Genomic DNA, 24,040 nt, shown 5'->3' with positions numbered 1-24,040 from the left:
TCATGCTCCTGTAAATGCTAAAAAATGCTGTAATTTGCATGAGCTTGTACGCTAGACATTTTTATGTCAATGCTAACTCAGTGAGAATGACAGAGGCTCAGTTTGTAATCCCAGATGAATGTGTAAAGGACAACTCAACTGAATACTGCATAAGGGCATAGAGTACAAACTGTAGTGTCTCCTAGTAAAACCCAACCAGTGCATGCAGCTGTTAAACAAGGCAGTGCAAAGAAGCTTGTGTGGTGACTCTACACACCTGCATGGACTTCAGTTTTTGAAGGCTGATCATGCCATGAAGCAAAAATACACTATGCACAGGAGAGCTTTTTCTCTCGACTCCAGTTCACATAAGGCTCATTTTCTAGATCTGAAGAGTGAATTTCTAATAAGTCACATCACCAAAACTCAGTTTGTCCTTCCTCTATAGCTCCTCTACACCTGCGACACATCTGACAGAAGTTGGTTTTGAGAATCACTAGTTACAAAAATCCATTAGCAGACAAAAAGCTTGTCTGAGACCTAAACTAGCACTCACAAAAGTCAGTTGGCATGGGATTTGATTTCCATATGAACATTTTCCCAGCCCACAGGCTACAAAATCATCAAAGCACTTGATCATTTCAGCTATATCTGCACTATTTTACAGGGTATGTCACAGGAAGAAACACAGAAGTCATTGAGATTTCTGACCAGTTTGGTATCATTCCTAAGGCAAGTCATCATTCTTTTGGGTACCTAGTAATTACAAAAGTTAGAAAATTAAATGTCTTTCCAGGCAGGTTATGTCACAAAGTGGACAACTGTGGTTTTTTTCACTTTCCTCCTAGGAAAATGGCTCTGGCTGGATTCATAGACAGAATACTGGAAATAATATTGAATAATATTAACTTCCCCTAAACACCTTTGGAAATGGGGATCTAGGGAACTGGTTACATTATTTAAATTTAGACACCCACTTCAATGATTAAGCTAAGCACTTGTACTGAACAGGACCAATCAGAAGTCTTTAGAAAATGTTAATAAAATTAGCCTTTTGGGTGTACCATGGAATGGTACAATGGATAATCAAGTGAGGAAGTATATGGAACAGCATTAACCTAGAGATTAGAGATTTCTTTGCTGTCCTACTGCATCCCATCTGTGTCCAGCACCAGTGCAAGAAAGCTCAGAGATTTATATGACTCTGGTTTAGTGCAGAGTTATAGAAAACAAAAACATAGCAAGATGGAGGAGTGATGCAAGGTAAGAGCTATTTCTCAGGTCATAAGAAAGCTGGGGGGTGAAAATTATCATATATTTCATGTCTTCCTCCTAAGATTCATATCTGTCACATCTCCTGCAGTGTAATCTTTCATCTCCACCTTCATGAACCTGCACACCAAGTAGCTGCTCAGCAGGTCCCTGCATCCCCTAGCCAGTGCAGCTGGCACCAAGAATCACGGGGCAGGAGAAATGATGCAGCTCTATGTAGCCCTGGAAATCATCTGCTCTCTCCAGGCAGCTTTGTAGCAAAAGGTGCTTCCTATGCCAGATCTAACTGAGTAGCAGCCTGATATCTACCAGCTTTCAACAAAAATAACACAGAGTCACCTTTCAAAATATGAGAACATAATCATCTTTATACACCAGCAGATGTCTGAGACCTCACTGCAGAATTCATATGCTCCTTTATTACCAGCTTGCTTCTAAAGAAGCAAATATATAGATTTCTATTTCTATAGGATCACAGAAGAATATACAAACTTATTGCACAGTTCTGATACATTTTAGATAATAACTTTATACAGGCAACAGATGTGATTTAATAAAAGTCAACTGCCTGCTTTTCCACACAGGAATCAGAGGGTTTGAAAATATCTTCATTGAAAGAGAAGGCAGGAGGGAAGGTAACAAATCTTCTGTTGTCTGATTGCTGTAAAATATGCTATCATTGAAATACATTTAACTAGTCATCTTCTGTTTGGGGAATTCACAGTGACTGAGTTCCAGTTCATTACTTGGAGGGCTGTGGTGCTATTGTTAGGGTCTCAAAACCAGTGAGATGGCCTAACCCCAGGTTAGAGAGGCTACAATAGCAGAAAGGCAATTATACTGTAGGAGAAATGTTGTCCACTAATCAGCTAGCAATCAATTACTAGGAAGAGAAGATAACCCTATTCCCACTCAAGCTCTTCAGTATTAATAGTGCCATCATGTAATTACTTTAGGCATGGGCAGGTGCATGAAAGGACAGACTCTATAGTACACTGCGTCTAAGATTAATGAGTTCTGTCAATTTGCCCAGCAGACATCTGATTCTTCAGCTTTATGTAGCCACTAGTTTTACACATGCCTCAGGGGTTTTATCTGAAAAAAGCAACTACTAATTTAAACACATTAAAAAATATACATCTTTTGAAAGGCCCTGATTTTACCAGTAAGACTGCACCAAAAGGATTTCTAATGTGATTATTGATAGAGCATGTTTCCCTATATCTGTTATTCTTCACTTTAGTCAGAGTAATGAGTGAAACACAAGGTCCTACAAGCACATAAAGCCTTCTAGAAAAACTGACAGCATACAATCCTGCAGTCACAACATCCTGAATTTCACTCACACGATCAATTCCAATAAGTAAAAAAAGAGAGAGAAAAAGAAATGTTTCAGTAAATAAGTCACTGCTCAGAAACCAAGACAAAGCAAATACAGAAGCACTTTCCTGCTAAGTTAGCAAACATGCTGAATGAGCACAGCTGCCAAAAGCAGAATCATTCTCTGTAACAAGCTACAGCCCAGAGTTAAGTCAGAGATATGTAGGCCTATGGGTCAAGAGAGATATAGCTTAAAATAGAATTTCTAAATGGAAAGTGGTTTCTTCTTCCTTTGAATCACATCTACTGAAGTAAGCAGTAAAAGCCAGGTTTTAAAGAGTTTTTAAATGAAACACAAGCTATTTTTAAAAGCATCTTCCATGTTTGGGAGCTGCATGGAAAACTCCCATCCCCAGAAAAATATGACTTACTCAGGATTTTAAGAGATCTTCACTCTTACTAAAACCCTGTTTCAAGAAGTTGCTTAAACACTTGCTTAAACCTTTCCAATATAATCCAAGATATTTAAAGTCATTTAGCTGCTTAAACATGCAGACCGTCTCTCAAAGATCCTCTTAGACATCCCTCTGAAAGTACAGACTCTTAAATACCTTTGAAAATCTGGCTTAAAGTACTTGGGTGTACACACACAGAGCCCTCATGAAATAGCATACTGATCTCCATTTGTATTTTTAAGTGCAACTATTCAAGAATAACAATAAAATTATAGTTTTTAAAAAACGGGGGCTGGACTTAAAATCAAAAATTCAAATACAGCAAATATGGAGGTTACCACTCATCAGCCAAATGTATTAACTAATCAGATGTAAGGTCCGTGCCTATGAACTGCAAAATCTTAACCTACTAAAAGACACAGGAATGATGAAACATTAACTTATTTTTCTCCTACTGAATTGGGCTGAATTTGATCCTAAAGTGCCACTGCAGCAGCTGAAGTATCAATCTCATTGGTCTCAATTGTCTGGAAACAATCTTTTTCTTTTTTGCTTTTCAAAGTATTTCATCCAAAAACTTAACTCTTTAAATATGGGTCTAAGCCAAAAACTTAATTTTTTTTTTCTCAAAGCTTTTGTATGACAGATACAAGAACTGACCTATTTACTTCTCTCCAAAGTCAATGTCACACTATTTGTTCCTTTTGTGACACTTCGGTTTGAGTATGGAAAACAGCTAGCAGTGCTTACTTTTTTACCTTCCATTTAATGTCACAACTGACCACCCATGAAATCTTTCTCAAGACTACATTTATTGGATACTAGATTCTGCTAATTAATTCTCTGGATTAATTTCTTCTGAAGTAACGTTATCAATTGTTTGCAGTAAAGAAAAAGCAGGCCAGCAGTAACTTGATTTTCCCATAAATGGATTAAACTTACACAAATGCAGTGGCTGAAGATATCATTGATCCATGTTCATTGGCTGCTGCTTCTGTTTCAATTGTTATTTGATATGGTAAAGGACAACAGAGTCAGAAACAGTTTTGATCTGAAGCAACTGCTTCTAAGAAGATACCAGCAACTCTCACAATACATAACTTACAAAATATATTCTATGCACTGAAAAGCACTAATCCCTAAAATTGTAACTATTTCTGAAAGTCATGGTTTGATCCATAAAGATGCTCAAGTTCACAGAAGACATTTCAATTGAGGCCACTCAGTATGCAATAAAAATGTGTGGGAATTGCCAGAGGGAGGAACTATTCTACAAATTGAAAAAAGGCAAAAAATATTAAATGCCCTTGAAACTATGAACTGGATATCATCAGTTAATGATTTAACATAGAAAGGGAATGACTGCTGCACTAGTCAGCATTAAAGGTTAAGGAGAGACCTTCAACGACATAATGAAAACATAGGGATACCTCTCTTTCTGAAAGCTAGTGGGAAATCATCACCAAATTTTTTTTTAAAATAGATTTGAAAATACTCTCTTTTCAATTTCTTGTAAAGGTTCTCTTGGAAATACTGATTTGGCATGTTGTATTTGTTATGTAGTGAGTGTTGCATGGTGTCATAAAATCCAAATGTCCACTTTTGAACACTTTTCTTTCTTGACACTGTTCAGCTTTGACCACAAAACAAAGCCGAGTAGTTTCAGGGTTGCTTCAAATCATGTCAGCTGACAAGATGTTCAAAGGGTATCAGAGAGGCTATTCCTTTCAATCTTCCAGGGTGGGAAATGGACTGGGCTGGAAAAAGAACTGACTTTTCTATTTAGATTCTGTTCCTGTGCTCTCTCTTTACCCCCATGACTCGTCACTGACAGAGTAGCCAGTTTTTAGCAAGAAGGTGCAGGAAATTAAAGTTCAAGAAAAGACGGAATGAAAAGTGAATGGAAAACAAATCTACAAAGGTTATTGAAGATACTACTGAATCCAGACAAACAGGATTTCATCTCACTGAGTTTTATGTTTGATAGCAGGGATTCCTAAATTTATTTCAGTCAGCTACTGTCATGAGCAGCACTAAATCAGATAAACTACTATCACTTCCTCTCTCATCTTACCTCAAAACTTTCTGCTGTATAGTCTCACTCCCTCTGGCACTGAATACCAACACATGCCCTTAGCTAACTGCACAGGTTACCTACCCCTACCTAATCTTTCCATACTGATCTTGGCCATACAACTTCATTCCAGATCTAGAGGTTTTATTTCTTGTGAGGATCCTGCAGGTGCTGTCAGTGCACCAGAACATGCACAGTGAATAGAAGCTCATAGGCCTAGATTACAGCTCCATGCCTGGGAAGAAGTTCCCACAACACCTGTACTATGCACTCTTCAATATGGGAAAGAATTTCCACAGATCTGCCTGGGACACTCACAAAGTCTCATTTATTTTGCATGTCTCATTCCCACTGGCTTCTAGAGACAAAATAGGTTCAATACACACATTTCTGTCATGTTAGAAAGTGACCCTAAATCGAGCTGTAAAGGATTTAGGTGGTCTTATTTGGCTTGCCTCTTAAAAACTTCTGCATTTATCTTGAAACATTTTGCTTCATCTTTGCTGATGGTTTTACCAACAAATCTAACACTGAAATGCATTGCTCTGCATCTCATACAGACTCTGGGCAATATAAAACAACCATTCGTTGGTATTTTTATTTACACTATTTTAGTAAAAACACATTTTTCCACTGCAGAATCTTCTGAATCTTCTGAAGTTGAACTTTAGTATTTTTTAAAATTTGCTATAAATTCAGATAAATCCCCACTGTTCTTAATAATTAGCATGTACTAACTATTTAAAATATTTTTATACCTGTAATATTTACAGCCAGGGGGGTCTTCATATACTGTGTCTTTCATTCTCAGTAATTCATTAAGAGAACATTATGATATAAAGCAGAATCTGCCTGGATATTGTGAGCATTCCCATTTCTTGTTTATTGAACTGCTTAAGCTGTCAGTGTTTATGAAAAGGCTGTTATTGTAGGAAACTCACAATACAAGTCATGTCATGGCAATAACAAAAATAAGATTGACAAAGTTTCTAACTGTTTCAGTTCCTGCTTAGCAGAATATCACCAACTGCTTAATACACTCAGTTCATTTTATAATTAGCTTCATAAATTAGTGCAAATGATCCTTTTATCTCTGTGGTATTAGCAGCTTTCTGTTTTGAACATGTACTCTGCCTGCAAAAATAGTGATTGCTTATTTAATAAGTCTGCTCCTCACATAAGAGTTCACATCTTCAGAATCATATCTATTAACCCATGAACAAATAAAAATAAATAACTATTAAAATACTATTTTTACTCATGTCAGCCTTGCAGAGACAGTAGCTAAAGAAAATCAGGACAAATTCAACACATGCATTATGAAGAATTAGTTTTATAACAGAAATGAAAACCCCAAATTGAATCATTCCATGAGGAAGAGAATTTCCTGTATTCTGCCTATAAAAGATAAGGAGATTACCTGGCTGTAAGTGAAAGCAGAGTTAGACCTACTGAAAGTGTTATTCATGATAATTATGCTTGAGTAAGAAAGCATCTGAGCCTGAAATTCAGAGACCATTTGAGATTGCTGAAGAAGCAGTTCAGAAATTTGTCTTTGACATGTCATCTCTGCAAATGTAATGGGGAATCACAGACAGAAAAAAACAAAGAATCTGCACCTATTTTAGCACTACATTTTTCCCAGTACTATTGAAGAATACAGCAAAGGCTGAAACATGAAAAAAGAAATCATCTAGCCTTGCTGTACGTACTTACTTACCATGTCATCAGGCAATGTCCTTTCTTTCCAGCAGAAGTGAACTGAATTGTTGAACCAGCATGGTGATGTTTTAATTGATGCTTCTTCTCCTTTTTGTCCCACTGTGAACAAAATATTCACAGACTTATCATATGGTTCACATTTCTCTTTAAAAACTACTATCACTGCACCCTCCAAATACCATAACTTTCCCTTAATGGTCATGTAGAATAAGTACAGAATATCACTGATCAGTTTTTTCAATCCCTTCCTGGGAACCAAAAAAGCCCCAAACAACTTCCCTTACTTGTCAGGTGCTAGAATAACTCACACTTCCTTTTCATCATCCATTTCTACTCAATGTAGCTGTATCCGAATTATGAAAGAAAAAAATTCCACTTCTTGTGATAAGATAGGGAGCCACAGTTAGTAAAAAACGTCACTGCGCAATAGATTGAGAGCAGTTAGAGTTTGCAAATCCTTTCAAATCAGAAAAAAAAGAATTTGAAGAATACTTCTTAAGATCATATGTTGCAATTTGTGCTTAAAATTACCCTTTTCGTGCAGTTAGCTATAGGATGCACCAGAGTTATTTTCTATTAGCACATACTACTCATTATAGTGGTATAATTATTATAGTGGGCTTTGATCTACCCAATTTCTATCTGATCTACCTAATTTCTAAGAAAGTGTTTGTTTACTGTATGGCTCCTCTGGCAGCTAGAATCAGCTGTTAACATTACATGAATACTTTCTGAGTATCAAATGCAAGAGATTTCAAGGAGAATATTTTTCAGTAACAACTTTTCTGTTTGGTATACAGCTTTCCTGAATTCCAAATTCAGTGTGCAACTCTTGTCTCATCAAACTTGAAGGAAGCAGACGTGAATCTGAGAAGCTTAGAGCTGCACTCCTTGAGTTAATCATATGTTTATAAGCTTTAATGTGCCTGCTTTTATCAAATAGGCATATTTTGTAAACAAAGTTACACACAGAATTGGAACTCTACCATAAATTTAATGTCTCATTATCATTATATTTTTTTTCTTTTTTCTCTGTACCCTACTGACTGAATTCCCTCTATCTGATAACCCAATTGGACAACTTTTGCTGACTGTATTTTCTGATTTGTTGTGATTTTTGTTGTTGGTGGTTTTTTGTTTGTTTATTTGCTTGGTTTTGGGTGGGGTTTTTTTGTCTTGTTTTTCATTACTAATCAGTTCCTCCAGAAGTGCTCTTGAAAGGAACTATACAGCACTGGAAGATCCACTGACATAACTCTAAATAATAAACTGATATAAACAGGTAGAATAAGGACAAGAAAGGAGTGAGGAAGATTTTAAATAGAAATATGAGACTTCCTCTACAAATCCATTTGTATCATAGGAAAATTCTGGTTGAAAGAAACCTCAGAATGTCTCTAACCCAAACTTACTCTCACAATAAAGAGAGCTTTGAAGTCAGATCAAGTTAAACAGGGCTTCATCTAACTCGACATTAAAAACTTCCATAGATGGAGACTGCCCAGTCTTTCTGCATCATTTGTTCCAATGCCTCAACTGTCCTCAAGAGGAAACAGTATTCCCTTACATCCAGCCAGAAATTCTATTTTTTTCTCCAATTTATGCCCATTGTTTCTCCCCCTCTCCCCATACCCCACTGTCAGCAGCCTGGCTCCATTCTGCTAAACCTCTGCTTTATCAATGTTGTCCCTGTTAATCAATGTCCTTCCTGTATTGTGGGGCACAAAAATTGGACCTGGTATCCTTGATGTGGTCCTCATGGCCTGTAGTGCCAAAGACAGATAAATTCTAGTAATTCTCTGGAGTGACTCCCTTGACTCTACTGCCACATCTCTTCTAGTTTTTAAAAAGCAGTTGAAAAGCTCATAACAGCAGCTCTTATTCACAGGTCTGTAGCAGAAAAGATGCTACAGGCAGGTGCTGTGCTTGTAAAAGAAGTATTTCAAAGGATGGCAGAGGACTCTGTCACTATGAAAACATTTTATAGAGACTTTTTTAATTTTTGGTCAGAATTCTACACTAGAAAAAGGAGCAAGTTCCACAAACACTCACATTGGCTGTAGAGAGCTTGCTCCTCCACAGTGCCTTTTTTTGCCCACCAACTGGAGGAGACACTCTTAGTGTGTAAGACAGATGCTCCAAAAAAAAGTGCCTGTTCCAGACCATCTGTACTGATTGTTAACCCCATGCTTCAAGAATTTCTGCAGCCTTTTAATATGTTTTATTGTATTACAGAATTTATTTTTTTCCTTTCTTTTCATTCACCCCCAACACTTCTCTACTCCCTTTGGATTCAGTAGATCACAATTTTATATTCAAAGAAAATGCTTAATAATAATCACTCAAAGAGATTTACCAAGACTCAATTACCTGAAGGCTCCAATTCCCAAGTTCCATTGAATTTCTGAGGGAATTTTGCACCAAACTCCTCCAGGTTCTTTTTTAAAATGTCATTCTTAAATTAATATTGTGCAACTGGAAGTATTTGCTCTGAGTATTTAAAAAACAACATTGCTGTTCTGCTAGTTTAATTTTCTAAACATTCCTTGTCAAAGACCGACTCAATAGCCACATCAGGGTAAACCTAAGTGGAGAAAGAATAAGCTCCTCATTCAGTCACACAGTGCACTCCTGCTTGATTGGAATGGATATTGTACATAATATGTCCCTGCAGATGTTTTCTCCAGTGGGGCACATTGAATTTCATTTAAATGCCAAGGCTCAAAATCTAAAACAATGTGACTTTAACAAAAAATCTGATGAGGAATTTGATGAGAAAATGGCAAGAATTCCTGTGGCATTTGGGTAACAATTTCAAGCCCTCATTTTAATAGAATAAACAGGATCATATTTCATTCAAAGCTGGCAATGAGATGAGCTTTGGGTATTACATTGATATAAACCAATAAAGAATTTGCAAATTTGAAGCACTAATTAACAGACACAATATTAAATGAAAAAAGTTTGCTCCAGGGGCAAATATATTTTGAAGACTTTAAACTTTTATTAAAAGACAATTTTGAATAGCTTCTTCTGCATTTGACTATTTTGTTAGTTTCAAAGAGGGGGTGTCTTGTGTTTTAAACTAGCATGTTTAATATAGTTGGAATATAAATGAATAAAATAACAGTCTCTTTTCTGCTTTTCTGAAATAATAACTCAATGTCATGTCACTTCAAAAGAAAAATATCTCCTAAGTTGAACCTACACTGCCAACAGCTGTGTAAGAGGATGTTAGTGTTTTACCTACACTGAACTCCAATGCTATTTCTATTGAATTATTTTTTAAAGTCTTATAGTGCTGAATCAAAAACTACTCCTATTTAGAACCTGACTGTACTATTATGAGAGCCCCAGTAAAAATGTATAAACAATAAAAATTGGAACTTTTGGTTTACAGTTCATAGATGTAGTAGTAAGAGGATTTTCTCTACCTAATTGCAATGCTGCACATAGTAGCCTTTTTGATACTACAATATCCAAGACTTATGTATCTAAAGACTCATACTTCAGAAAATGGGAATGTCAGCTAGAATATTAAGGAATGAAATCTATGAGACTGACCTTCAGATAGGATATTAGAGACTGTTTTTTGAAACAAGTGGTTATTTCATCCTAAGCATAATACCATCAAAATCTGCTGATGATAAAGTCACCTGCTCTGACAACTCAGCAGCTGTGCTTCACTTAAAAGCTGTCACATATTTAATTCATTAGCAAGCTAGCTAACTTCTTGCTTCAAGAAATTATGGATTTCTTTACTTCCAAATGTTAAGGTACTATTTTTTCTTTTACACTCTATGGGATAATTGTGCACCAGTATCTAATCCTATAATGGCAGGTCCATGGTCCCTTATATCTTATCTTCTGTGATGCTTCCATTTTTTCCAACCACTTTCATTTTCCTTGTCTTTAATACAGCTGATTGTAGTACCTTTTTTTTTTCTTTTTTATTTAAAGGAAAATTATGAGGTAAGTGTTTAGAAAGGTAATTGATCTGTAGTTTAGAGATAAAAGGCCTGATCTTTCCTTCTGATACTGAATGTGCATCAAAGTCAAGTTGAAGCACTTTACATGCACTGCTTAATGAAAAATTGTAGAAAATGGAATATAAAAAAAGCCATTAGCTATAAAAATAAATGACAGGAGGTTCTGCAACCCATTCACTGACAATTTGTGTATCACTTGGATTCAAAATCTATACAATTTACACACACACATGCAATACTGCCTAAGTTTTATGAACAACTATTCACAAAATCTCACATGTTGCATGTGTATGCCCATAATTCTGCACCTGAAAAATTTCCAGAATACTTTGGGGCTAGGATCTAAAGTGGGGAAGACTGTATATTTTTAGAGGGTAGAATAGAAGGCCCACACAAAAATAAATGCAAAATTCAGAAGCAGAACAGGATCTGTTCCTCCCTCTCTGTGTCAATGCATAATTACAGGACATAACCTCGCATTAGACTAGTGATCTTTAATTTACAAACAGAACATCCAAGCTTCCTCATGCTTCTATCCCAGATTCAAAGTCTGGTTCAAAACCAAGGGAAAATAATCTCCCTTGGAGGCATAAAGGCAATGCGAATAAGAATACACACTTTGCATGACAGAAGTCAGAGCAGAAAGCTGGCCCCATCCAGATACCATTTGTCTGGGGAAAGAAAAAGAGACTACCTGTCCTATGTGTCTTTCTGGGTGTGAGCACACCCAGACATGTACATGTTCCAAGACATGTACAGAGCAGGACAGTCAACAAATCACAGAACTGTGGAATGTGCTGAGCCAGAAGGGACCATGAGAATCATCAATTCCAACTCCTAGCCCAGCACAGCACCATCCCCAAGAGTCCCAGTGCCTGAGAGCATTGCCCAAACACTTCTTAAACTCTGTCAGGCTGGTTCTCTGACCACTGCCCTGGGAATCCTGTTCCAGTGCCCAACCACCCTCTGGGTTCCCTTAAACCTCTTCCTAAAGCCATGCCCAAAATAAGCTCACCACAGTAGTCACTGTGATTACACTGTTAATAAACGTTACTTATTTGCTTAGAAAAATAACGTGATGCTTCAGAAATGCTTCAGAAACAAATGCTTCAGACGCAGAATGGAATACAAAGGCTGTTGTGCAGCTCTTCCACAATAACAAGGAGCCATTACAGAAATTACCTAATCACAAACCAAGAGAAAAAAAAAATTCAGGTATAGCAAACAATTACAATGTGGACAAGTAAACACATGGATGCAGTAAGCTGGAGAGGGTTATTACACACTACAGCTTCTCTGTGCTAATTCCTCCATTGTTACCACATTACTGAGGAATATGTTATATTTACCTAGAGTTAAGAGCAATCTAGGCTGCAGTTTGCAGCATGGTGCTGCCAGTTCATATTTTTGCTTTATGGATGCAGTAACTTGTTTGCCTACCCATCTCATTATAGAATTAAACAACAGATCATTTCTCTCTTAAAAGAAAATTCTGTATTAAAAGCTACCTGCTTTATATCCTTCTATACTCCCCACTGCACCTCACTGGTGAATGCAATTTTCCAAGGAAATCTATCATAGCTCTAATATGTAAGATAGTTATTGATCTGTAAGTGGAATTATATATGAGTGAAGACATTTGCACCTGTACCTGTCACATTATAAGACACTTCTGAGTAGCTGATGGATTTAAGTATACTTATTGAAGCTCCAGTACAGTACTGAATCACTTAAAATACTACAGGAATGAGTGAAGGATTATGAACTGGAAGAACCAGTTCAGCCTGCACACTGCAGGGTCTAAATGCCCCAGGAGTACAGATGGAATACAGCTGCAGTACCATGGGCTGGGCTGCTCACCAAACTGTCAGTGACCATTAAAGCAAGTAAGGTATCCTGCTATGCTGAGAAAGGGAAGAGGAAACAATACTGAAAATACTAGCTCATTATCCAGCTCATCCCTTTATTACCCAAGGAAACAAAGTAACCCAGGTAAAGCAAAATCACAGACATTATGAAACAGAAAATGAAGTTTTGATGGGGAGGAGAAAAGTTTGCAACATTGCAATACAGGGAACCCAAATCCGGCCCAAATAATCCAAGCAAAACCACACAACACAGAACTATATAAACTCAGCCATAGTATATCAAATTTCAGGTCAGCTCAGGCAGAGTACTCATGATTAACTCAAAAACTTCACTAACATGGCTAGAGAACTTTACTGTAGAATATAAAACTGATCACAAATTTTAACCTTTAATTGTGAGTGAAACTTTTTTAATCCTATTTTATTTACAGCTAAAAAAAAACGAACTCTAGAACAGCAGAGGAAAAATATATATTTGTGAAGCAATTTCTGACAAATGTGCCTGTAAATATTAGGTCTTTGCAAATTAAAGCTGCAGTAAATAAGAGTGGATGTCACTTCCTCTACAAAACATCCACATGTTTTTATACCAAGCACTACTAGGTACTCTTCCACATAAGAAATAGTCTTAACTGTACCAAGGAAAAATTATAAAGAAAGAAGTTTTAAAACCACAAAACAGTATTTTAAAGGTAAATAAATAAACACTTTGTGTAACTTCTGCCTGTAATCAGCTAGGTTGAGAGTCTGCCAGCCTTAAAAAATGAATGGAATATTTAATCCAGAGAAAGGTAACTTCCACAGCTACAATAAGGTCTAGATCCTGCAAAGAGACACCTACTTTGCAATCTCAATAGGAATATCAACATTTTATGAGGGTACATAAGAGTGGGCAAGATTCAGGTCTCAGCTAAGATAAGATGTACTGATGCTATCAATTCTCATGTACATTTCTGGATTAAGGGAGAGCTCTTTCCTAAACTAAGGTCTATGAGTACATGCTTTTCACTTTGATTACAATACTTTTAACCTGTCTAAAAACAGCCAAACTAGATGAACCCTAAGTTTAGTGTACAAGGCCCTGAAACTTCAGTCTGAGCAAGTCACCAGAAACGTATCTTAGGTGAAGAAAACACAGCATTTTAATTCTGGCAGAATTTGCTGACAACTTCTAAAACCATCACTGCTGAAATCAACTGGTCAGCCCAAGAAGTGGGTGTCTTTGTTATCCAGTCACCTTTCTCTGCTTTACATTCAAGCTAATAAGTAATCTAACTTCTTATATTATAATTAGAAGTCTTTAATATTTCTAAACACAGTATCCTAAATAACAACAGTCTCAAGAAAGTCACTGAGAGAAAGGACAAATGTCATTGCATACTTCTGAAAAAAAAAAAAATGCTTCAGGCTGTTTAAACATCTATGATTCTTGAGTCATTGTTTGAATCTGGCAAAACAAGGGTACTATGAATAACTCTCCTTTAAATACACAGCTTGAGAAAAACACTACTCTAGTTCATTCCCCCAAATGCATAGCAAGTTATTGATATAACAGAATCATTTATTACATAGTAACTGTAATTTATATCTCTCAAAATTCTTCACTTCTGAGATGCTGGCAGAGATTTTTAAGAAATATATCCAAGAGAGCAACTCAGTAGCAAGTCAGTTGAGCATCTTCAGCAGTTTGGCTGTTTCAAGAGTCATTCCAATAAGACAAGCACACTACTGGAATAATCTCATTCTAAGCAGGTTCAGATTCCCACCAGCAGGCAGTAGGATTTTCAAAAGAAGACAAAAGAATAGTCAAGTATTAGGCAAGTTTTGAATATTAAAAAAATTTTGCTTACCTAAATTTTCAATAATAGCATATTAGAACCAGGTCAGGCTATTCAATTCCAGTTCAGCAAAGATTTTGTCTAATTTTCAAAAACTTTCAGTATTAATTTAATTTTGTTCTCCCTGAAGGCAGTGGGAACTGATAACAGGTTTCAGCATCAGAGTCAAGATAAGCCTCGAGCAATTTTAGAAGTCTGAGTATAAACTTTGCCACCTTGGCCACTGCTCAATATGTATTATATTCAAGTACACATGTACAAATATTTCTTACTTTTTCGCTCTTTCTCCCAAAACACATGTATGAATTCACGAACAGACGCAACAAATGAAATGACGATTTTAACTGCATATGTAATTTCTATCCATATGAATTTGTCTCATTCAGGAAAAACAAAACCAAAACAAAAAATCCATGAAGAGCAGTACACAAATTTATTTCTATCACTTTTTGTGTAATCCAGCAAACTTTGTAACCATGCATTTCAGAAAGCACATCTTTTAAACTTACATGCATATCTGTTCTGTAACATTGTTCATATTTCCACAACTTGGAATGTAGCCTTTCATTAACCCAAAAGAATATGTCTGTTTATAAAACAGATACAATGCTGATTAAACTAAAAAATTACTTCATGGGTTCCACCACTGCTGCTGCAGTAGGGCAGAATGTTTAGAATAAAGTTCATATGATGATTGCCCACTGACTTGTCTTATGGAATAAAAATAGATGTTCTCCTCCATGGGAGGGGATTCAGGCTCAGCTCTCCATCGTATCAGAAAAGACATAAACTTCTACTTAAGTATATCACAAGGGTTTCTGGGAAAAAGAAAATGTTGTGTGTAACAAGCAGGCACTTCTGTGAAAAATACAAAATAGCCAAATACACAAGATGTTATTGCTAGAAAATGAAGACATTGCCCAATTAGAATACCTCATAGAAAAAGTGGCTTTAAAAACCCCCATATCCCAGGCAATCAGTATCTAATGACCACTTAAGGGAAATCTTTCAACTTCTCAACTCTTTCAAAACTCAGAATACTTAGAAATATGTAGGGCTCCACTTGCCAAACACTCCCTAGACTGTTTTGCTGTGGTTTGCACTTCAGGGTATGGATTTCTGAGAAAAGGGCCACTCTCTGTCCCCTCTGTGTCACACTTCTCAGGCAGTCTTCATCTCTCTCTCCCTTTCCATACAACCCTCTGAGAATAGCAATGGGGCAGTCCTAGATGCACATACAGACTGGAGAACAAGATGCTGGAAAGCAGTGCTGGAAAGGGGAAAGTGACCTGGGGGTCCTGGTCAACAGAAAGTAGAATATGAGTCAGCAGTGCCCTGGGAGCCAGGAAGGCCTGACCGTGTCCTGAGGACATCAGGAACAGCATGGCCAGCCAGGCAAGGGAGGGGATTGTCCTGCTCTGCTCTGGGGCAGCCTCACCTCAAGTGCTGGGGCAGTTTGGGCACCACATGTATGAAAGACATTAAACTGAGAGTGTCCAGAGGAGGACAACAAAGATGGTGAAGGGCCTTGAGGCTGTGTGAGGAGCAGCTGAGGGCCCTGGGTCTGTTCAGTCTGGAGGAGACTGAGGGAAGAGCTCACTGCAGTCACAACTTCCTCAGGAGGGGAAGAGGAGCGGCAGGCACTGATTTATTCTCTCTGGTGGCCAAGACCTAAGGCCTGAAGTTGTGTTAGGGGAGGTTTAGGCTGGATATCAGAAAAAGATGCTTCACCCAGGGGGTGGCTGGGCACTGAAACAGCTCCCCAGGCCAGTGGTCACAGCACCAGCCTGACAGAGTTCAAGGAGTGCTTGGACAATGCTCTCAGGCACATGGTGGGGATGGTGCTTCGCAGGGCCAGGAGCTGGATTTGATGATCCTCATGGATCCCTTCCAACTCAGCACATTCTGTGTGATTCTGTTCTCATCATCAAGACCCATGTTAGACTACCAGATTTCCCTCCAGGATATGTACTGACTGGCCATACTTCCCCCGTTTGGAAGTCAGTCATACATATAATAGCAAAGCCAGCAAACATGGGAATTTTTACAAGATTTCCACATACAGTTCTTTTTGGGTGAGCAGAAGAGTCCACATCCATTTCTCTTTCCTGAACCTCTTTCTAAGCTCAGGCCTCATGGGTCAGTTCTCCCTCAGATACATACTTTTGAGTAGCCAACATACTTTCACTAACAGTCCACACTCATTTTTTTTAAATGTGTTTTTTTCCTTTTCCCTTCCAAATCTCTTGCTTGCCCATGGCAAATTCTACAATGAATTTCCCTCCTCATACCTTTCCCTCACTAAAACATCCTTTAAAATGGTTTCTATATTTTTTTTTCTTTATAACCCTGAGCCATTTTTCCACTGGTGTCCTTACAAGAGCCTCAGTCTCTAGCACATAAATGGAAACCAATCAGGATTCATACATTTTAAATACACAGGGTATTCAAGCAATTTTTCAGTAGTAATTTTCCAGCAAGACTTTACTGTTCAGTTTCTTTTGACTACCTTTACTTTGCATGGAAAATGGTTTAATGAAAAACTGAAACTCAACCCTACATGCACACATCTGGGTGCTGCCAGAACTCCCCTGTCAGACTGCAGCACACTAAGCAGAAGTTGAAGTAAATGTAAGCAGTTTTCCAGTTTCTCCAGGACACTCATTTGGGTGACAGAACCTTTTATGTTAACTTCCCAACATTTAATATTGATTTTGCTTACACAGGCGATGTCCAGTTAAAGACAGTAAAAGGAAGAGAATCAAAAGACTCCTTACACGGACTAAGCTTTGATTAATCCTGGGTAGTTCTTCAGGGTTAGAAACTCAAAACACGTGACTTTGAAATTAGAACTGTTCAATGAAATTAAAACAGATGCATCCTATGCTAATAAGAGAAAAGAGATGTTACAAAAGATAACAACAGTGTGTTTTTCAAGGCCTGAAACATCAGTTTCAGTCAAGATTTCAGAGGTTAATATAACATAGTATGGGGGATAAGTTCAATTTACTCCTAAAATCAGTAGGAGCTTAAAATTTTACATAATTTTTTTTTTATGATGAATATTACATTTGAGTTAGGTAAATTACTCATAGTATGAAAACATAAACTGAGGCAGAGGAATTCATGTTCTTGGCTGAAATCACACAATATTAAGCTAAGCCTGCTTTAAAAAGACATAAAGTACTCCACTTAGAAATTATTGTTGATGAAAATCAAGTACCTAATTATAATCAAGTAGTAACAAGTTAAGCTGTCACGTGACAGTAAAAATGAAAAACACAAGGAAACCTGCAGGCTTGTTTTCTGAATGCAATATATATAGGTTTGGAGTGCTTTCCGAGTTATAAACTCTCATTAAAGCATTATCTAAAATCAGGACGTACATCTTGCAGTATATTATTTTCCCAGGGCAGTTATCTTATCCTGCATCCTAATGTACATCCTGTCCTGTTGCCATGCTTTTTGACAGTGTGCTTCTCATTCTCTGTCTCAACCTGAACTCTATCTCCTGTAAACCTGTACAAGTGATAACCACCAGTGGTGGTTCTAATAGACGGTTTGGTAATGATGTCTGCATCCAGCTGAAAGTGGATTCAGGGGAGACATAACAACACAATAGCCAAAGGCTAATTTGAGCAAGTCATGCTCCAAACCACAATGCTGGTCAATACCCTACTCAAGCCAAATCTGAGCAAAGCTAACATCTGTAGTCAGTATACAAATATGACTACAACTCAGTCATCTCATTCCATATACTTACGGACAGCCCAGGGCCCATTAAGCTCTCCTGAACAGCAATGGGCTGCTTATTAGGATAAGTACCTGAGTAGGAATGCTAAAATTATCCTTACTGTATCAAATACTTGGTAAGTGAATTGAGAATAAACACACTGAAACTTTGAAATCTTATCTAAGTGATATAGAGAAAAGGATGTGCATATATAATCCTTTAGACATAAATCATTCACCAAGTCTGGGACTAAATCTGGATCCAGCTGCATCTAAACTCCCCTCCGAGGAGTTTAGAATGAAACGGGGGTTCCTTCTGAACCACATGATTCAACAGGAGGGTCTCAGTCAGTTCTTTCTGACCCTGTTCACAAGCAGTAAATATTCACATGTACCTTGCAACAGATTTTTGTTAAAGCAGTCACATTTACCATAGAACTTTGTTCACACACTGCCTGATAAAAACAAAATGCAATGTTTCTCCTTTCTTGTGAGTGAAATGCATGACTCTATCCATGACAATTTTCCACCAGTTTAAACCAAATACTCATAATGAAATCTAACAATTCTTTAAAACTATTATACAATATTTATTCCTCAAACGTCAGCTTTCACTGTGGGCCACATCCACATGGTGCTGAGTGCCCTCAGCTGCATCTGATATTCACTTTGGCTTAAAAACTTATAAAATTGATTACAATGCCACATTTAACTGATAAATGCTTCAAGACAAGTTATAATTTTATTTAGGATAAATAAGAGCAAAAGGTAAAAAGCAAAACAGAAGTGAAAAGCAGTGTAGTTTCCAACACATTGGGCACTAGTACTCCATTTCGCTGCACTGATGGAAAACAGCCTAAGAAATAAAAAAGAAGACAGTGAGTCCTATAGTTGGAAGTTCCATCCTATGTTGTAATTTATTTCCTTCTGAGATTGTTCAACAGACATCAAAATCTCTTAAGCTGGTAAATATTAAGGGAAAGGAAGAATGCAATTTTTTTCTTTGACAGCTGTATAATATCTAGGCATAAAGGGAACAGCTGATACTGATAGTTTTCATGACAAGCTATATGAACAGTGAAGTCATATATATTTAATGCAAAGTTTAAAAAATAGCTAGGTTATTTAGGAGTGGCACAAAGGGTAGTTTCTCTCACTTCAAAAAGGGTGTTTGTACATACTATGAATACAATTCATCCAAATGAATGACATCATCAAATGTAAGAAAATTTAACAGGAGTACTTCTGTAAACATTGCATCAGCTTTTTTTTTTTTTCTATTTTGGGCCTGAATGGGTCAGAATCACCACAAACCAGACAATTAACTATTATGAAGACTGTTTACTGTCTAATATGATGAAATGGACAAGAAGTCACAGAAAGCTTATCCCTTAAAAACCCCATAGTACAGGTTAATTAATTTTCAAGGCTAAAAAGCATCATTAGATTATTTTATTTGACCTCTTACATAACACAAACTTTAAAATGTCACCTAGTTCTCCTTGCACTAAGTCAAATGACAAAATACCACTGCCTGAATGCACATCTGCTCTACCTTGCTCAGAACTGTACTTCCATAGTGTACAGAAAAATGTCTGCAACCAAAATGGGAAAATGAAAGGTTTTAATCTAAAACAGTAGCACTTCCCCCTCTTACAGCAAAACACCATTTGTTTGGTACAAGGAGTTATTCTGCAGCCAGCACTAACTAGACCACTTATTATTGTAGCCTGTCCAATTCCTCATCCAAAACTGCAAGTGGTATCCAACATGTACTGAGAGCCCAAGGATACAAGAATTAGAGCTGTAGTGACTCTAGCTCAATGATTCTTTGCTATGCAGTATTTGGGGTTTGCTCCATTACAGAGAAACAGATTTACTGCAACTCGTGGACATTTATTCAAGCTTCAAGCAGCAGATAAGTCAGTTCAAGCAAAGATGCATTACAGTATTAATTATACTAACAGAATGATCTTTCTGTTATTGTTCATGTGGATTTACTGACAGAAGGAGAGTAAAGAATGAAAAGTAGTGACAGAAGAACAAAGCTGACAAAAGGCCTAAGAGCAAACGCTGCCTTATGTTAATCATGAGGCCATAAATACATGAGATTTTTTGGCTGAGCAACTTTTATTGGTTAGCAAAAAGAGGATTTTAAGATAGTCCTTCTTTCTCCATCATCATTTCAGCATTAGTCTAACTTCAGAATTTCAAGACTGGCAAACTGAAGTAGACAGCCGTGCCTCCTACCAAACCAACTTTACATGGATGCCCAGCAAATACAAAGGCTGTTATAATGAGTGAGAAGTGGAAGGAATGAACAGTCAAAAAACAAGAGGTTGTGTACAGATTTCAGTACCAAAAGCTCTAGCTGACAAATCTGCTAATCAAAGAGAAGGGTTTGAGACATGTTTTTCCACACAAACACACAAATGATCTATAGTGCAGTTTTCCATGTTTCATATATTCAAGTACCTGTTTTGTATATTAGTATTTGATGTCAAGAGTGGACTGTTTTGAAATGCACCTTAATATTATAGTAAGTATGATTGATGAGGCTTATTAAAAAATCTATATTAGAATGTGGGGGAGCTAACTATCAAATTATTATTTTTTAAAACTGTTAAAGAGAAAATGCTGATAAAGATCTATTACCAAAATACTTCTTCAGGAGCAAAGAAGCTATTGAGGAGTGACATGAAATCAATTCAATAACAGTAGTAATGGAAAGGAGTTTTAAGGTTTATGCTTTAACTGCATTAAAGAATTCTGAAGAAACAAAAAAACAATTAACTGGTTTTTCAAACTACAGCATAACTCAGCTCTTCTAGCACTTCTACCATGCACAGAGTTGAAAGCTAACTTTCCCTTTTAGTATGACAGGTAGAATTGTCACTTAGGCCATCAAGCCATTAAACCAGTTTTTAAAAAGTATTTTGTAGATTCTGTAACATTCTAGAGAGTTTCCTGGTGCTTTTTCAATCAACAAAATCTGACTAAAATTGCTCTATCTGACCTTCCGATTAATGGCCTTCCTATAGCCTGTCATGCTCACAAGGAATTTGGGGAACAGTTAGGATTCATCTGGAAGCAATGTAATTTCTGCCTTTGTCTTTCTTTTCTGGACGCTAATGGCTTTAAGTCAGTCCTCTTCACTCAATGTATGACACATACAGCCATTCTATTTCAGTTGTCCATTAACTTCAAGCACTATGACAAGAACAAAGCAACTTCTTAAAGGAGTTCAGCTATATATACTGAATTTCTATAAATCACTTATTAGATGCCCTTTTCAAGTACCACTAATGTTTACCTGAGTGCAACAGTGTCAATTATAATTAAAAGTGGCTGCTTAAACAAATGAAACAGGTTACAAGGCTTGTGGATTCAACATTAGTGGTACTGTTCAGTTTCTCTACATATTTCTGACTCTTTTCTCCTAAAAGTTACCTACCTTTTTGAAGCAAGAACTGTGGAAAAAAAACAATAAGCAGAGAAACCTACAGCTTGTGGTCTGAAGTCTAAGGCCTGAGCATGGTACTTGATATTGCCTCCTGGAGACCATGCAAAGGACAGACTATAGAGAGTACTCCTAAGCAGAAAGGAATACATACATTTCTGTGGGTGCTTACAGGATCGCTGACATAAACTGCTAAAGGGCATAGTCTCGATTCTGAAAAGAGACTCCTGTAGTCCTACAAGCTTTTTAAATAAGATTTCTGCTCCTTAAATATTTATTACCAAGATTCAAACAACATCCTGTGGAAATGGCTTTAAGAAACATGTCTGACTGTATTAACATTTTACTTAGTTGTACCAACCTGGCACCTGGTCAATGTCTGTATTAAGGTTACATTACAAAGCATTTCAATTGCATTTTTATTCACCGTACTGTTTTAAATAAATAAAAAATCACCCATCTCTTGTTATTGGGACACTAATGAGATAAGAAGTCTCTAGGTATTGCTGAGAGGTTGGAGAAGCTCTCAACTTCTGTAAAAATATTCTTGTCAGAGCCTCACTTGCCAGATAACACAGTACAGTTCCATTTGAATTCAGGTGACATTTATGTCTATGTGGCAAAGGTGTTTTATTCTGACTCAATTGTATTTGGTCTGATCCAGTTCTGGTGAAAGTTAACAGTAATTTGCCCCTTCTCTAACCAAATTTTCCCAGGACCAGCCATGTCTGTGAAATGATACTTGCAGCTATGCTTTTCTGTATTCCTCAGTGACAAAAAGTTCTATCCTAAGCCTCAGGCACTGTGAGAATCCAATTTAATTTTGATTCTCTGCTACTTCTCTCTCTCTATCAGACAGCAAGCAATATTCAAAAGATACATTATTTCAGAAGAAGACTAAACCTATATGTAGAAACTCCAGTGTTGTGCTAGATTTTCTCCTTGTTCTTTCTGAGCCCTCCATCTACTCTTTGCAGAGAGTTACATGCAATGCAGCAGTTTAAAGACAGCCTGCCCTTCAATAAACAATCATCTCCTTCTAATGTGTGTCTTAAGACTTACTGCCCAAGTATTATTCTTTCTCCATCTACTCAGATTTTAAGAAAACCCAGTCATCACTGGGATGCAATTGAGTAAGAGATTGGATGAGTATGTATCAACATGAGGAATCTGCTCTCTCTAACCCCAAGCCTTCTCTGTTAATCTGAATCCAACAGATCAAAGAAAATTTCTACGAGCGTTTCAGGCATTCAACCCTACAAAGCCAGCTACTGTCTGTCCAGCTGCCAAGTGCAAAGCTGGTGGTAGAAGTGGATATAGAATTGTGCTGTCTATGAAAAAAGACAGCTGAGGAAAAAAAAACCCAAGATGTCAGATGCCCAATGCACTGCCAGGAAAATCAAAATGCTCAACTTCATATAAGCTGATACCTCAGGAGCTCTGATATCAGGGGAATAGCAGGTAGAAGATTCTCCAAAATCTTCTATGCCAGTTATTTGTCATTACAAATACAGTTTTGTAGGTGAATTGGACTTACAGACTCAGATATACAAATAAAATATAGAAATAACCCTCTACAACTAGTAAAGCAATGTGGTTTTACATTCTTTATCTATCTGAGGATAAAATTTTCCAGAATATGTTTGCCCATGTAACACAAGCTAATAAGGCTAACAGCAAGAGATAAGTTTAAGCTCTCACAGAAAGGCATAGAAAGAAAAAAGGGATCAACATAGAGCTCTATAGGTGACTGCAGAGCCCCCATGGATTCTTATTGCTCAGCTTCCTATTTCACTCCCCCTTTATAGCAATGTCACAAGAGCTATCATCACCTGAATCATTCTGATACCCTGTTCTCCAAAAGTACTATCTGCCTCTCCCTCTGTTCCAAATGCATTTGGGCCATTCCCTCTAGCAGTTTGCTGCCACCTGAGCAAGGTTTAGCTTATACTCACCCATATAATTGGAATAGTGTTCATTTTACACTGCCAAAGAAGACTACACATGATTGCCTATGTAACCACAACCAGCCCAATCACCTGGAAAAGGCCACAATTTGGCACTATTTGTCCAGCTTGTTTTTGTTGTTGTCAAAAACCTGTAACACATATTCCCAGCTTGAATATAACAAATATCTATGTAAGAATTTGAAAATACATAAGCTTTTCAAGTCACTGTTTCTTAAATGCAGGACAGAATCAATCCCCTATTGTCACCTCTCTTTTATCTTCACAGAGTGCGACTACATAGTGCACAAAAAGTCTTTATTATATTCCCAGACAATGCAGCTGTGTAATAATGCTTTGTCCTTCAGTGCAAAATCATTTTTTG

This window comes from Poecile atricapillus, chromosome 7 (assembly GCF_030490865.1).
Source record: "Poecile atricapillus isolate bPoeAtr1 chromosome 7, bPoeAtr1.hap1, whole genome shotgun sequence".
Taxonomy (NCBI): Eukaryota; Metazoa; Chordata; class Aves; order Passeriformes; family Paridae; genus Poecile; species Poecile atricapillus.
The sequence above is the reverse complement of the archived record's forward strand: the minus strand, read 5'-3'. Positions refer to the sequence as shown.